The sequence below is a fragment of the Nicotiana attenuata genome, chromosome 6, assembly GCF_001879085.1.
Source record: "Nicotiana attenuata strain UT chromosome 6, NIATTr2, whole genome shotgun sequence".
Classification (NCBI taxonomy): domain Eukaryota; kingdom Viridiplantae; phylum Streptophyta; class Magnoliopsida; order Solanales; family Solanaceae; genus Nicotiana; species Nicotiana attenuata.
In genome coordinates this window covers 32,679,032-32,695,860 of record NC_031994.1, presented here as the reverse complement: position 1 = coordinate 32,695,860, position 16,829 = coordinate 32,679,032, and positions in this window count along the sequence as shown.

Below are 16,829 nucleotides of genomic sequence, written 5' to 3'. Positions count from 1 at the left end.
ACAAAAATATTTGAAAGACAATGAGATTTTGAAAAGGATTATAATCTAAGCATGTTCATGTATGTAAAGAGGGGTGTCCTAGGTTTGTTTGTAATATGGATCACATCAGTACAATGCCCGGTAATCACTCCTTAGGAAAGGGGCTACGTGTGGCATTAGCCCACCAGTCATCATATCCATATCTACCCTTTCCCGCCCCGTGAAGGTAATTAAAGCGAAGGTTGGTCTCAACCCCTATCGCATGCTGTTACCCGTCCCTTCCTATCAGTACCGGAGGAATTTAGGACTCCTATCCTATAAGAAGGAGGTTCTAGGCAGACCCTCAGGTTTAAAGGCAAAATACTAAGGCGACATACGATAACAAGTAGGACTTCAATTAAGGGGAGCATGGAAGACAAACGAAAGGCTCAAATATACCTCCACAGGTAATACACATGGACAGCATGACTCATACACAATTAAAGTCTGAATTTAAATCCTATGCCTGGTATCTAAGTGATAACAGCAGAACCAGATCTATGACATGACTCAGAAAAGAAGTCCGAATCAGGCTTGCCTACTGATTTTAACAGTTGATAATTAGACACTAATCACATAGATGATTCTGGTTTTATTTAAAGTTTATTACCTAAGGCTGCAGCAGTTATTCAGAATTATTAAAATAGTGTGGAAATTATTTTACCCTAAAAACATGTTGTTCTAGTTGATACGAATGCAGAGATTATTACCAGCTTTATTCAGAAAAACACCACAATGTGAGACTATTTCTTTATTACCTTTTCATGAATCAGTAATTAACTAAGCATCAAAGTGCAAACAAGATCCTAGAACATGATATCTAATATGCACATGCACATGGTAGGATTGTTAAAAAACAGAATCCCTTAGGCATGATTTCTAAATGCGCACAAGAGTTGCAGAATTATTGAAATGTGACTTCTGAAAGTACGAGAGTAACAGCTTTTATGCCAATGTTGTTATTGTCCTAGGAGCAGGATTTCTAAGTGATAAACATAAAATATGGATTAGTGATGGATGAGATGCTGAAGCAAGAAAACATGGGTCCTAAGAGCATGATTTCTAATGCATGTATGAACCCTAAACATGGTTTCTATTGCACAATTAGGAGTATAACCCTAATAACAATGTTCTCTACCCTCAACAACTACAGCATGCATATTTACCCTATCCCTTTTCACTAGCCACCCCAATACTTGTTTACAACAGGTTATTACAGACCAACATTGAAATGAATTACATAAGTAGCAATGAAAATAAGAAGTTACACTATAGGAAGCCTGATTAAGACTTCCTCCCTGAGTTACGTAATAAATCATTTCAAATGCCAAGATTTGTTCCATAGCCTTTCCTATATCTGGGTGTGTCAGAGTTCCCTAAGGATCTCAAGGGATCCCGGGCAGTGCTCACACCCAGATTTCATAGCCAAGACAGAGTGAGTGCAGTGTGGAAAGGCCAGCTTTCATGTGTCCAAGTTCAGAAGGAGCTCAAGGGTCACAAGGCAAGACTGACACAAAAGGGGCAGAACATAGTGGTCTAGGAGTATATGTGAGAGTGCTTGACATAGATTTAAAAGAGTTGAGTTGGAAAAACAATTTTGAAAATGATTAGTTTGAAATAAGTTTGCAACAATAACAGAAGAGTTGGTTAGGCAAAATAGTTTTGAAAGGGGAAGGGGATAGGAGCAACAACAACTTGGAACAAGCCAGCACACACAAAGAAAAGTTTCAGAAGTTACAAGCAGGGAAGTAGGGGTTGGGGACATAGAGAGCCCAAATCAAAACACATGAACATGGCTGAGAAGAGGTGCATATAGACTAGCAAGTACAAAGAACAGGTAGGGACTGATTGGTCTCCAGAACATAAACAATTACTTCAAAGAGTTATCAAGGGAATCATGCTTGACATAAGAATAGTAACAAGATATAGGGACAGGGTATGGAGTAGTCATGCAGTAGTCTATTACACATAATTAGTCATGACTTGGTGTTAACCAAGTACATTAGGAGACATACTAGTTGAGGGGCATAAACAGGCACTCAAGTAGACAAGCCGATTACATTTGACCAAGAGAGGGCAGAACTTAAGCATGCTGAGTAAAGCAGTAAATATGAAGTGCAATTAAACAACATGAGTCATTAAGTCAGTGCAGCAAGAGACAGGGATCGACAAACAGTGGAGCACATAAAGTTGAGTTTCAGAATTTGACTAGGGACATACCAGTTAAGGAAGCAAAGTGCAGAAAAAGTGAAACAAGTAGAGTTCCACAATCTAGCCTTGGTTTTTAGCCGGCTAGGCAAGCAATAGCACAAGTAGTAGAAAAAGAAGAGAGAGTTTTGAGTGTGTATGTGTGTGTTCTGAACTTATTTTTCGTGTTGTTAATGAAAGGACTTAGGGTATTTATAGCTTTAAAAATAGGTCGAAAATAAGGTAACAAGTACTGACTTAGCATAATTATAGAAATAATACGAATCAGAAATAATTAAGGACCTGGACTTATTTCAATTAGGGAGCCATGGTTAAAACGGGTACAATTTGTATCAAATAAGGAAAAGAATTGCTTGTAAGACTGATTTTATTATAATAGGAATAGTAAAAGCATGTAGCATGTAATAAGGACTAAGTACAGAATAGTTTAAACATAAGGAAAGTGCACGTTAATTAACAGCATATTTGTGCATATAAACAAGGTAGAGTACAATTTGATTCTGAAAAATTAGTTCGGAGAATCACGAATGAGATTGTAAATCACAGGGAATCAGCACTAACTAAGGAAAGTATCACAAAAGTAAGGAAGCAATTTCAAAAAATTAGTGCAGAGTTACAAGGAAAATACCCAAAATTAAAGATGTAGGTTTAAGGAGATTACATAAAATCAACATAAATTACGTGAACGATCAATAAAACAAATAGTCAGTCCTATTACACGATAAATAGCATGTGTTTGGACAAAATCGAAGAAACCTTAAGAACGAACTAGAGCAGGAAGAACAAGAGCATATAGAACACATATAAAGCCTAGAATGTTCATGATAGTCATGCAAACACATCGCAAACAAATTCAAGCTTCGAATCGAACCCAGAAGCATTAGGGTTTCTTGACAAAAAATGAGCAAAAAGGAAAGACTCGGCTAATGTTTAATCATGCTAAAAATCAAAGTAATTACTAAAAATCAGAAAGAAATTGTTTTTGTAAAAAGGGCTTTGAAACCCTAGTATGGAAAATGAAGAAATTGTTTCAAATAGGAGAAACATTTTGAGTAAAAACAGGTGAAATCCTTAAGAAACCCATAGATCCATCACTGATCTAAAAGGATCGGAGGATTTATAGCTAGGTTTTTCAGAAAAATAGTAGAGACGAAGAAAAAATCGGTTAAAAACTCATGGATACACCTAGATCTAAGACAGATCTAAAGAAAAGAGGAAAATCTCAAGAGTGAGGGTTTCAGAGAACCCAAAGAAGATGATAAAACATTAGATCGTTACCAGTCTTAGCCGGAAAAGCCATGGATCTGACTCGAACAGCCATGGATGGAAGTTGAGCAAGATCTGGACTAGATCTCTTCGAGATCTTTCCGCGAAATCACAAAAACGGGCAACTAGGAGACGTAGGAGACAGGTATACGTCTCAAACAGCCATGGGAATCCATGGAATGAGTGAGGATCGAAGGGGATTAAGGCTGCTTTGGGTGGTGGCGGCTAGGGTTAGATTTAGGTCTCAGAGAGAATTGGAGAGGAAAGGGGATTCTAGGGCGGCGGTTTGGTAAGAAATGAATTAGGTTAGGGGGTCGTTTAGGTTAAAAAAGGTAAGAGAGAATAGGGGCCGTTGATCTTAGAGATCAACGGCTGGGATGAGAAGGGTAGGTGGGGATCCGGGTTTGGGTATGGGTTAAAAGGGTGTGGCTCGGGTTTTAATTGAAATTTGGCTGGCAAATTGGGGTCCAATTTTGGGCTACAATTGAAAGCCAATTTGGCTATATTCTAAATAGCCATTTTTTCCCTATTTAATTTATAAAAAATAGTAAATAGTTTCTGAAAACTAATTTAAAAGGCTAAAATGATTTATAATACATAATTAACAATTTAAAAGTACAGGATCCAATTTTATGCGTAAAAAATATAATTAAATCTAAAAAGGCTATTATTGCAATTATGTGCAATTTAGCTTACAAAATACTAAATAAAATTATAAAAATATGTAAAAAATTACTTTAGCCATATTTTGGCATAAGTATAGAAATACAATAGGTGAATTATCAAAATAATAATTTTGGAAATAATTATTGGGGATTTATGGATAAAGAGGGAGAAAAATAAATCAATTTAAACCCTTAAAATTATGGAAAAAATAATAAAAACCTTGGGCATGCTTATATATGCATATATATGCTATTTTGAAAGTATTTTGCATATTATGAGTAGGAGTGAAAGAAGTTGTTGGACAATCTCCGAAGTGTGCGTTTCTGAGTAGGATTAGCAAGCTCCGGGTACTCTCCTTTTGCCAAATATTCCTTGATATCATGAAACCAAGTTTTTCCGTCTGCTTCCTCTTCAACATGGTCACAGTAAGCTGGCTGATTATGGATTTTTAATGGAATGGGATCAATGAAATTCTTGTCAGGATGCTGTATCATAGATGATAGGGTAGCCAATGCATCGACGAATTCATTCTGGATTCCGGGAACATGCTAGAATTCCGTCTTTATGAACCTCTTTCTCAACTCCAATACGTGATGCAGATACGGGAGTATCTTGGAGTTCTTGGTTGCCCATTCTTCTCGTACCTGATGTATGAGTAAGTCTGAATCTCCAATCACTAGCAGCTCTTGAACGTTCATGTCAATGGCCATTTTGAGTCCTAAGATGCAAGCTTCGTACTCGGCCATATTGTTGGTACAGAGGAACCTGAATTTGGCAGATACTGGATAATGCTGAACCAATTTCTGATATTAAGACTGCTCCTATGCCAACTCCTTTGAAGTTTCCTGCTCCATCGAAGAACATTCTCCGACCGTCATAGGGTTCTGCAATGTCTTCTCCTATGAATGATACCTCTTCATCAGGAAAATACATTTTCAGGGGTTCGTATCCTCCATCCACGGGGTTTTCGGCATGGTGTTCTGCCAGTGCCTGTCCCTTGACCGCTTTCTGAGTCACATAAACAATGTCGAATTCACTCAACAGGATTTGCCATTTGGCCAGCTTGCCAGTGGGCATGGGCTTTTGAAAGATGTACTTCAAGGGATCCATTCTTGATATGAGATATGTAGTATAGGCACAGAAGTAATGTCTGAGCTACCCAAGTCAAAGCACAACAGGTGCATTCCAATAGAGAATACCGGGCCTCGTACGGGGTGAACTTCTTGCTGAGATAATAAATGGCTTGTTCCTTTCTCCCTGTTTCGTTATGTTGCCCTAGAACGCAGCCGAAAGCTCCATCTAACACTGCAAGGTAGAGTAATAAGGGTCTACCTGGATCGGGCGGGACTAAGATTGGGGGTGTTGACAAGTACTCCTTGATTCTGTCGAAGGCCTTTTGGCAGTCATCAATCCATTTGGTAGCGGCGTCCTTCTTTAACATCTTAAAGATTGGCTCACAGATAACCGTAGACTGTGCTATGAATCGGTTGATGTAGTTAAGCCTTCCTAACAAACTCATCACATCCTTTTTGTTCTTTGGCGGTGGTAGTTCTTGAATGGCTTTGACTTTTGATGGATCCAGTTCTATTCCTCGGTGGCTCACAATAAACCCAAGCAGTTTCCCAGCAGGAACCCCAAATGCACACTTTACGGGGTTTAGTTTCAGGTTGTATCTCCGCAGTCTATTGAAGAACTTCCTCAGATCCTCTATGTGGTCAGTGGCCTTCTTGGATTTGATAATAACATCATCCATGTATACTTCTATCTCCTTGTGTATCATATCATGAAAGATGGTAGTCATGGCCCTCATGTAGGTGGCCCCTGCATTCTTCAGGCCGAATGGCATCATCTTGTAATAGTACATTCCCCACGGGGTAATAAAAGTCGTTTTCTCAGCATCTTCCTCATCCATCCAGATCTAATGACAACCAGCGAAGCAATCTACGAATGACTGTAGCTCATGCTTGGCGCAATTGTCAATCAGGATGTGTATATTTAGCAAAGGGAAATCGTCTTTTGGACTGGCCCGGTTGAGATCCCGGTAGTCAACACAGACTCTGACCTTCCCGTCCTTCATTGGCACTGGCACAATGTTGGCTAACCATGTTGGGTACTCAACCACCCTAAGAACCTTGGCTTTGATCTGCTTGGTGACTTCTTCCTTGATTTTCAAACTCATATCAGGCTTGAACTTTCTGAGCCTTTGCTTTACCGGTGGACACATTGGATCGGTTGGCAGTTTGTGGGCCACAATAGACGTATTCAAACCAGTCATGTCATCATACGACCAGGCGAATATGTCCTCATACTCCTTTAGAAATTCTATGTATTCTTTCTTCTCCGATGGCGACAGGTGAATGCTGATTCGCGTTTCCTTGACGTGTTCTGAATCTCCCAGGTTGACAATTTCGGTCTCGTCCATGTTGGACTTTGGTTTGTTCTCAAAATTCTCAACTTCTTTGACAATCTCGCCAGGTATATCATCTTCCTCTGAATCCATGTCCGTTTGTTGCGTTGTCTCATTGTATGCCACAGTCATTGGTTCATCAAGACAATTAATAGTAATGCTGTATTGGTAAAGCGAGGAGAGAAAACGATAGCAACAAATATTAATTCATAAGAAAATCAAAAATGCTTTTGATAAATTGAATAACTATTTTGAACATCAAAGATCTTATTGCGGGAATTGAAAAATGCGAAAAGAAAATTATTTAGTAAATAAAACAGTGAATAATGCTTGTTTTAGCCTTGCTACCCCGAGGCTCGTCGGGCTCTGGTTGTCCTGATGCTCCAATTCTTGAGACGTGCCCCTCTGCTCACATCCTGTATGAAAGGGCCTTCCTCCCCCTCCTCCTCGAGAATAACACAACAGTCCATATTACTGTCCTCTAGAAACAAGTTCTTCATTGCTGCAAGTGCTTCTTCTTCATCCGACCCATATATAATGTCGGCCTGTTGGAAGGTCTGCTTCAGATGCGGTATTGGCTGCTCTAGTGGGTAGTAAGGACCGTGCCATGGTGGCGACCAGTTATTGAATTCTTCCCAGGTATATTCATATCCCAAACCGAAGGTAGTGCCATGTTTCTTGAGTTTTATGGGTTTAGAGATCCCTTGGAGGTTTTTGCCGAGCCCTTTGCCAGGTTCGTACCCGCTCCAACTCAGTATACTCTCGATTTTGTTATCCCACCATTTGTCTTTGTCGATAGCATTGACCTGCTCAATGTGGTGGTAAGTTTCTCCACCCAGCTTCCTTCTTCCCTCGATCGCCGGAATGGTCTGGCGACTGTATATAGGGTTGCTACCGTCGTCGTGAATGATCACTTCCTGGTGATTCCATTCGAACTTTACTGCCTGATGCAACGTTGATGCTACAGCCCCAGCAGCATGAATCCATGGCCGTCCCAGCAGCAAGTTGTAAGACGCTGGTACATCTATTACCTGGAAATCGACCTCGAACCAGGTTTGTCCCATCTGCAGGCATAGACTAATCTCACCAATGGTGGACCTCTGAGAACCATCGAAGGCTTTCACATTGATTTCTCCATCTTTGATCTCATGCAGCCCTTTTCCCAACTTCTTGAGTGTTACCAGCGGACAAATGTTAAGACTAGAACCTCCATTGATCAGGATCCTGGTGATGAAATAATCTTCGCATTGCACAGTGATGTGCAGTGCTTTGTTGTGCCCCAGCCTTTCAGGTGGCAGCTCATCCTCATAAAAGGTGATCTTATGGCTTTCCAGCACTTGTCCTACCATATTAGCCATTTCCTCACCAGTGATGTTACTTGGCACGTACGCTTCACTCAGCACCTTTAACAGAGCATTCTTGTGTGTCTTGGAATTTTGCAGCAAAGAGAGGATGGATATTTGTGCTGGCGTCTTGTTTAACTGGTCGATGACCGAATATTCCTTGGCCTGTATTTTCCTCCAAAGGTCGTCCGGACCTGTCTCAATGAGGGGCGGCCGATTGGAGGCCTGCTTGCTTGATTCAGCTAGATGTTCAGGGGTATAGACTCTACCAGTTCTTGTCATACCCTGTGCTGCGATAGTTTCTTCAATCCTGACCTTGCCCTTCCTTCTCGCCTCGGCTATATAATCCCAGGGTACAACATTTGTATAGAAGGGTGGCATGGTTGACATCGCCACTGGGATCGGCGCGGCTATCCTTACTTCGAATGGAACATGTGCCTTGGGTGGCAAGACTGCAACCTCAAATGGTGCGGGTGCATTTGCCGAAGACACGAATTCAACCTCAATTGGTGTTGGTGTCTTTGCGGATGGCGCTGCTTCAAACTCAAGAGGTATAGACATATTCACCTCAGCGTCCTCAGACGGTTGGATCTGGACTATGATCGGATTGAGAGTAATTGCCGGTTTCTTTGGGTCATCACCTTCTGCGATCAACCCGATTGATCCCTCGGGATCCCAGTCATCTTCTACTTCAATCATGTGGATACCTCCACCCTTATGGTCTGGCAGAGGATTGTTGCGGACGTTTGGAGCGGGTTCCTTTGCCACAATGATCTTGTTATCAATCAAAGACTGTATCTTGTCTTTCAAAGAGCGGCATTCATCGATGGTGTACCCTTTCATGCCGGAGTGGTATGCACAGGACTTGTTTGGGTTAACCCATTGAGAAGGATTCTCAGGGGTTGCAGCAGGGATGTGGGTGACATAACCAGCAGCTTTGAGCCTCTCATACAGCTGGTCGATGGGTTCAGCGATGGCTGTATATTGTTTTGGAGGTCTGCGATCAAAATTAGGTCGGGGTCTAGGGAAGTTTTGGCGTGCAGGGGGTGATTGATAATGGGATGGTTGAGCATTATAAGTTTGGTAGACATGAGCGGGTTGGGAGTATCTGGGTGAAGTAGGTTGATATGTAGGAGGTGGAGATGACTGATAAGTTGGTGGTGGAGCTTGGTATGAGGGTGCTTGGTAATTTGGGGTTGGCTGGTATGTGAGTGGAGGTGTTGGGTAAGCTTGGTATTTAAGGGGAGACTTGGTCCTTTGTGCAACCATCACGGCCCCTACGTCCCTTTTCTTGGACACACCACCGGACTGTAAAGCCTTATTTGTAGCTTGCAAGGCTTCGAAATTTGTAACCATACCACTTTTAATACCTTCTTCAATTCTTTCACCTAATTTGATAATGTCGGAGAACTTGTGGTTCTCAATCATCATCAGCCGTTCATAGTACTGCGGGTCCTGAGCCCGGACAAAGAACTTGTTCATTTGCTCCTCTTCTAAGGCGGGTCTGACCTTAGCAGCTTCGGACCTCCAGCGAGTAGCATACTCGCGAAATGTCTCCGTGGGCTTCTTCTTCAAATTCTGGATATAGAACACGTCTGGTGCGTTCTCTGTATTAAACCTGAATCTGTCCATAAAGTCAGATGCCATGCCTACCCAGCTTGACCACTTCTTGGGATCTTGGCTGATGTACCAAGATAATGCATCTCCCTTCAAACTCCTCATGAACAACTTCATGCGGATCCTTTCATCCTTCCCTACTCCAACCAGCTTGTCGCAATATGTCCTCAGATGGACCCTTGGATCACCCGTACCATCAAACATTTCGAACTTAGGAGGTTTGTACCCCTCAGGCAGTTCGACATCAGGCTGTATGCAAAGATCCTCATAGTTCAGCCCCTCGATTCCTTTGCTTCCCTCAACGCCCTGAATCCGGCTGGTTAGTTTCTTAAGTTCCTCGGCCAAGTTCCTGATAAGCAGATCCTTTTCATCAGACTCAGGTGTGCATGATATAGGTTGGGTGGAGTGTGGCATGGTCTCCACGTAGATAGGATTGTTATGGTGGCCTGGTGTATGGGTGTGGAAATGGTCGTTTGCGGAGTTCTGAGGTTCTGGGATGAGTAGTGGAGTGTTGTTTGGGGTATGGCAGGTGTTACATTGGTTCTTTGGTGGAGCAGCGGGATGATTCTATTGTTTTGGGATATTTTGAGGAGGTGTAGGGTTTTGAGTGTTGGGGAAGTTGATATCTGGGGTGCTGAGGGAAAATGACAGGTTTGCTAGATTTCGAACCTGATCGAGCTCTTCCTGGAATTTCAACAGTTTCTGTTCAAGTTGTGACACATTCTCATTAGGAACCCGAATACCATGGCCATCAGTGGCCTCTACCAGTTCAGCTGTGTTCTCTTTCCTGACGTTGTTCAAATCTTCCATCTTGCCTTTGTTCTTGCTTTTAACAGGACTAAGAGGAGGAGTGGGTGGAGGGCCCCTGGATCTTGTGAAATAAGATGATGATGCCAGAGTGCACGAACTAACCTTTGGGGAGGGGAATAATAAAAAATGGAAATAAAAACAAAAGGTAATCAAGTTAGTGAGGATTATAAAAAGTATTGCAATATTTAAACACATAGTGCGGGAATGTAAAGCGTGTCCTAATTTGGGGAACCTCTTTTGTGCCCGAGGTAGGCCTAGCGACAAATTGATTTGGAGAACTTAGAATGCTAAATGCCTCATTTTATTGATAAAAAATAGGTGAATCCCAAAACGACATTAGATAAGCAAGAAATAAAAGTCACTAATGGCCATTGGCCTTATTACATTCATAAAGCGAAAAAGGTAAACTCCTATCTATTTGGTCCCAGAAGGACCTTCCCCAGACTCGGCATCCCTGGCTCCGTCGAACAGCTGCCCCAATTCCCGAAGTCCTAGCAACAGGTATGCTCTGGCTAGATGTCCGCCTTCGGTCCCTTCAGCCCTTTGACAGTCTTCAACCCTCTTGAGAAACTTTCTCTCCAGTTCTACTATGCCTCGCTCCAAGTACCCTAGCCTTTTGTTGGCACTGATAGCCATGTCTTTCCATTCCTCGATCAGCTTCTGGTTGGATTCTTGTATCTCGCGGTGTTCGCTCTCGCATTCACGGATCCTTTTGCGCAGCTGGTTGTACTTGACTTGCGCCTCGGCCTTTTCATCTATAATTCTGTGACCTCGAACAAACCCTGGCTGGCCCAGACCATCCCAATTGTCTTCCAACCAACCTGAATAGAAAGGAGTACAACCAGTATGATATCTTTTTGGCTCGATGGTGTCTTTCCCCATTACGATCTTGCAGTGCCACATGTGTTGGGCTTGGCACTTGTAGGGACTATCATCATTTTGGAAGTCAGCTCAGAAATGGCTCATCTTGTCGACCCTGGGTATGACTTGCTTCCTACCTGCTTGCCTCATAACTCGAAGAGGGACTTAAGGGTATGTTCCCCTTAGACCAATCAGTATCAGGAAAGGTGCATCTCTGGATCGGGCGATGAACTCCTCTGTCGGAAACCACTCGAACATCCATTGGATCTGTTCTTCAGTCAGATTATCAAAGAGCTCAACCCATCCTTTGGCATTCTCAGGCTGAGCGAACATGTCGGGGATGTAATTCATTCGCTTTGGGTGGTGGAAAGCGATGTGATCATCCCAGTCCCTTCGCTGAATTTCTTGTCGGTATTCGCCCTTTTGGAGATGCTCCATGAGCCAAAGTTGAAGTAGTAGATTGCAGCCTTCGAAGTGTTTTGCTCCTCGTTGACACTTCTCTAAGGCTCGGTATATGTCTGCAATGATCATGGGTACAATGCTGAATGTCTGTCCACCAATCCCCTCCATTAGGGTCTTGGTTACCATAGCCAGCCTAGTATGGATTCTCCCTTTCTTCATTGGAAACACAATCAGACCCAGGAAGCAAAACATGAAGACGAAAACCCTACGATGGATATGACCCAAGGACGTGATGGCAAACTCGTCATGGTAGGTACGGTATGATTTGCTGTGACCGTATCTTTCGTACAGGTAGTCAAAAGGGATGTATGATTCCTTCAGGCATACCAATTCTGCGTTCTTCTTCAAACCCATCATTTTAAGGAAACCCTTGCCTGTGCGATTCTCAGGCATTAGCAAACCCGGAGTTTCCCACACTAGACCGGCCAGTCCTCCTATCTCCTCTAGCAAAGGTGTCATTTCGATGTCCCCAAAGCGGAACACGGCCCTTTCACAATCCCAAAATAAGGTAGCAGCTTCTATTATCTTGTTGTTAGGCTGGATCTCCAGGAGGGATGGTCGATTACCCAGATATTTTCTGACGAGGGTTTTGTCACTAGAATGTAGATCTTCCCACCAACTTAGCAACCTTGGTTGGATATTGGTGAGCATGCCGAATATGGGGACTTCATGCCTCATCTTTCTGCATGGCAAACAAGGTTAGGCCCTTACCTTCGCCAGACTCGACTATTTAACATCAACAATTAGCATGACACATTTAGTTCTCCAAATAAATGCATAGGATGTGATGATGTCCGTTTGGGTTTAGGGAAACCCGGTGGACTTTGGACAAGGCTATCTTAATGGATCATTATGTGGACAACATAACTGATCCGGCTAGGTTTGACCATGATGCATGCGCAATTTTAAATAGAGTAAGGTTTCTATGGGGTTTTAGACTGGTACCCTTGAGCGGATAACTCAGGGGGAAGGCACGGAACTGTCGACTGCACCGCTGATCGACTAGTTTTACTGCAAATAAGCCTTTCCGAATTTAGGGGGTAATGATATAGGAAGGGCGCAATCACTCATCAAGCGTTGCTATAGTATTTGTTTGGCACGAGTGGAGTATGATGTTAAGCATGATTGTGCAAAAATTAAAAGCATGTTGACATGTATTTGCACTTTAAGAAAGCAATAAATACAGCAGTTTCATAATTTAAAGCAGCAATTAAAGGAAAGAAACAAGGAAAATATGTCAGTTTCGCTTTTGAAGAAGAAATTAAATGCTTAAAGAAATTAAACAAGCAATTGCACATAGGGGTACGAATTCACAAAAACGGTATGAAATGGTAAAAGCCTAAGAGTCCCCAGCAGAATCGCCATGCTGTCGCGCCCCCTTTTTCCTTTCCTCGCGGAGGGAATCGGGTTTATGACATTTTGGTTGGGACAACTCTTCCTTTTGGGAAAGGGGTTTGCATTTTTGAAGAGTCGCCACCTAACGATTTTAAGGCGCGTTAGGGCACCTATATAGTTCATTTCTAACTATGTTTGATAACCAGAGATAGGGTAAGGGCTTGAAATTATCCTAAGGGGAAGGTGTTAGGCACCCCTCAGGATCCACTAGTGTGGTTCCCGGCCAGACAGTTTTTGTGAATTTGTACAGTTAGCAAATAAGCAAGTATGGCTCAAATAGTAGGGGATTTAAGTTTAAACACACAAATGTTTGAAAGACAGTGAGATTTTGAAAAGGATTATAATCTAAGCATGTTCATTTATGTAAAGAGGGGTGTCCTAGGTTTGTTTGTAATATGGATCACATCAGTACAATGCCCGGTAATCACTCCTTAGGAAAGGGGCTACGTGTGGCATTAGCCCACCAGTCATCATATCCATATCTACCCTTTCCCGCCCCGTGAAGGTAATTAAAGCGAAGGTTGGTCTCAACCCCTATCGCATGCTGTTACCCATCCCTTCCTATCAGTCCCGGAGGAATTTAGGACTCCTATCCTATAAGAAGGAGGTTCTAGGCAGACCCTCAGGTTTAAAGGCAAAATACTAAGGCGACATACAATAACAAGTAGGACTTCAATTAAGGGGAGCATGGAAGACAAACGAAAGGCTCAAATATACCTCCACAGGTAATACACATGGACAGCATGACTCATACACAATTAAAGTCTGAATTTAAATCCTATGCCTGGTATCTAAGTAAAAACAGCAGAACCAAATTTATCACATGACTCAGAAAAGAAGTCCGAATCAGGCTTGCCTACTGATTTTAACAGTTGATAATTTGACACTAATCACTGAGATGATTCTGGTTTTATTTAAAGTTGATTACCTAAAGCTTGCCTAGGCATACAATAATGTGCAGCAGTTATTCAGAATTATTAAAACAGTGTGGAAATTATTTTACCCTAAGAGCATGGTGTTCTAGTTGATACGAATGCAGAGGTTATTACCAGCTTTATTCAGAAAACACCACAATGTGAGTCTATTTTTTTATTACCTTTTCATGAATCAGTAATTAACTAGGCGTCAAAGTGCAAACAAGATCCTAGTACATGATATCTAATACGCACATGCAAATGGCAGCATTGTTAAAAAACAGAATCCCTAAGGCATGATTTCTAAATGCGCACAAGAGTTGCAGAATTATTTAAATGTGACTTCTGAAAGTACGAGAGTAACAGCTTTTATGCCAATGTTGTTATTGTGTTAGGAGCACGATTTCTAAGTGATAGACATAAAACATGGATTGGTGATGGATGAGATGCTGAAGCAAGAAAACATGGGTCCTAAGAGCATGATTTCTAATGCATGTATGAACCCTAAACATGGTTTCGATTGCACAATTAGGAATATAACCCTAATAACAATGTTCTCTACCCTCAACAACTATAGCATGCAAATTTACCCCATCCCTTTCACTAGCCACCCCAATACTTATTTACAACAGGTTATTACAGACCAACATTGAAATGAATTACATAAGTAGCAATGAAAATAAGAAGTTACACTATAGGAAGCCTGATTAGGACTTCCTCCCTGAGTTACGTAATAAATCATTTCAAATGCCAAGATTTGTTCCATAGCCTTTCCCATATCTGGGTGTGTTAGAGTTCCCTAAGGATCTCAAGGGATCCCGGGCAGTGCTCACACCTAGATTTTATAGCCAAGACAGAGTGAGTGCAGTGTGGAAAGGCCAGCTTTCATGTGTCCAAGTTCAGAGGGAGCTTAAGGGTCCCAAGGCAAGGCTCCCACAAAAGGGGCAGAACCTAGTGGTCTAGGAGTATATGTGAGAGTGCTTGACATAGATTTAAAAGAGTTGAGTTGGAAAAACAATTTTGAAAGTGATTAGTTTGAAACAAGTTTGCAACAGCAACAGAAGAGTTGCTTAGGGAAAAACAGTTTTGAAAGGTGAAGGGGATAGGAGCAACTACAACTTGGAACAAGCCAACACACACAAAGAACAGTTTCAGAAGTTAAAGCAGGGAAGTAGGGGTTGGGGACATAGAGGGCCCAAATCAAAACACATGAACATGGCTGAGAAGAGGTGCATATAGACTAGCAAGTACAAAGTACAGGTAGGGACTGATTGGTCTCCAGAACATAAACAATTAATTCAAAGAGTTAACAAGGGAATCATGCTTGAAATCAGAATAGTAACAAGATATAGGGACAGGGTATGGGAGTAGTCATGCAGGAGTCTATTAGACATAATTAGTCATGACTTGGTGTTAACCAAGTACATTAGGAGACATACTAGTTGAGGGGCATAAACAGGCACTCAAGTAGACAAGCCGATTACATTTGACCAAGAGAGGGCAGAACTTAAGCATGCTGAGTAAAGCAGTAAACATGGAGTGCAATTAAACAACATGAGCCATTAAGTCAGTGTAGAAAGAGACAGGAATCGACAAACAGTAGAGCATATAGAGTTGAGTTTTAGAATTTAATTAGGGACATACCAGTTAAGGAAGCAAAGTGCAGAAAAAGTGAAGCAAGTAGAGTTCCACAGTCTAGCCTTGGTTTTCAGCCGGCTAGGCAAGCAATAGCACAAGTAGTAGAAAAAGAAGAGAGAGTTTTGAGTGTGTATGTGTGTGTTCTGAACTTATTGTTCGTGTAGTTAATGAAAGGACTTAGGGTATTTATAGCTTTAAAAATAGGTCGAAAATAAGGTAACAAGTACTGACTTAGCATAATTACAGAAATAATACGAATCAGAATCAATTAAGGACCTGGACTTCCTTTAATTAGGGAGCCATGGTTCAACGGGTACAAGTTGTATCAAATAAGGAAAAGAATTGCTTGTAAGACTAATTTTACCATAATAGGAATAGTAAAAGGATGTAGCATGTAATAAGGACTAAGTACAGAATAGTTTAAACATAAGGAAAGTGCACGTTAATTAACAGCATATTTGTGCATATAAACAAGGTAGAGTACAATTTGATTCTGAAAAATTAGTTTAGAGAATCACGAATGAGATTGAAAATCACAGGGAATCAGCACTAACTAAGGAAAGTATCACAAAAGTAAGGAAGCAATTTCGAAAAATCAGTGTAGAGTTACAAGGAAAATAGCCAAAATCAAAGCTGTAGGTTTAAGGAGATTACATAGAATCAACATAAATTACGTGAACGATCAATAAAACAAATAGTCAGTCTTATTACACGATAAATAGCACGGGTTTGGACAAAATCAAAGAAACCTTAAGAACGAATTAAGGCAGGAAGCACAAGAGCATATAGAACACATATAAAGCCTAGAATGTTCATGATAGTCATGCAAACACATTGCAAAAAAATTCAAACTTCGAATCGAACCCAGAAGCATCAGGGTTCTTGACAAAAAATGAGCAAAAAGGAAAGACTCGGGTAATGTTTAATCATGCTAAAAATCAAAGTAATTACTAAAAATCAGAAAGAAATCATTTTTGTAAAAAGGGCTTTGAAACCCTAGTCTGGAAAATGAAGAAATCGTTTGAAATAGGAGAAACATTTTGAGGAAAAACATGTGAAAACCTTAAGAAACCCATAGATCCATCACAGATCTAAAAGGATTGGAGGATTTATAGCTAGGTTTTTCAGAAAAATAGCAGAGACGAAGAAAAAATCGGTAAAAAGTTCATGGATACACCTAGATCTAAGACAGATCTAAAGAAAAGCGGAAAATCTCAAGAGTGA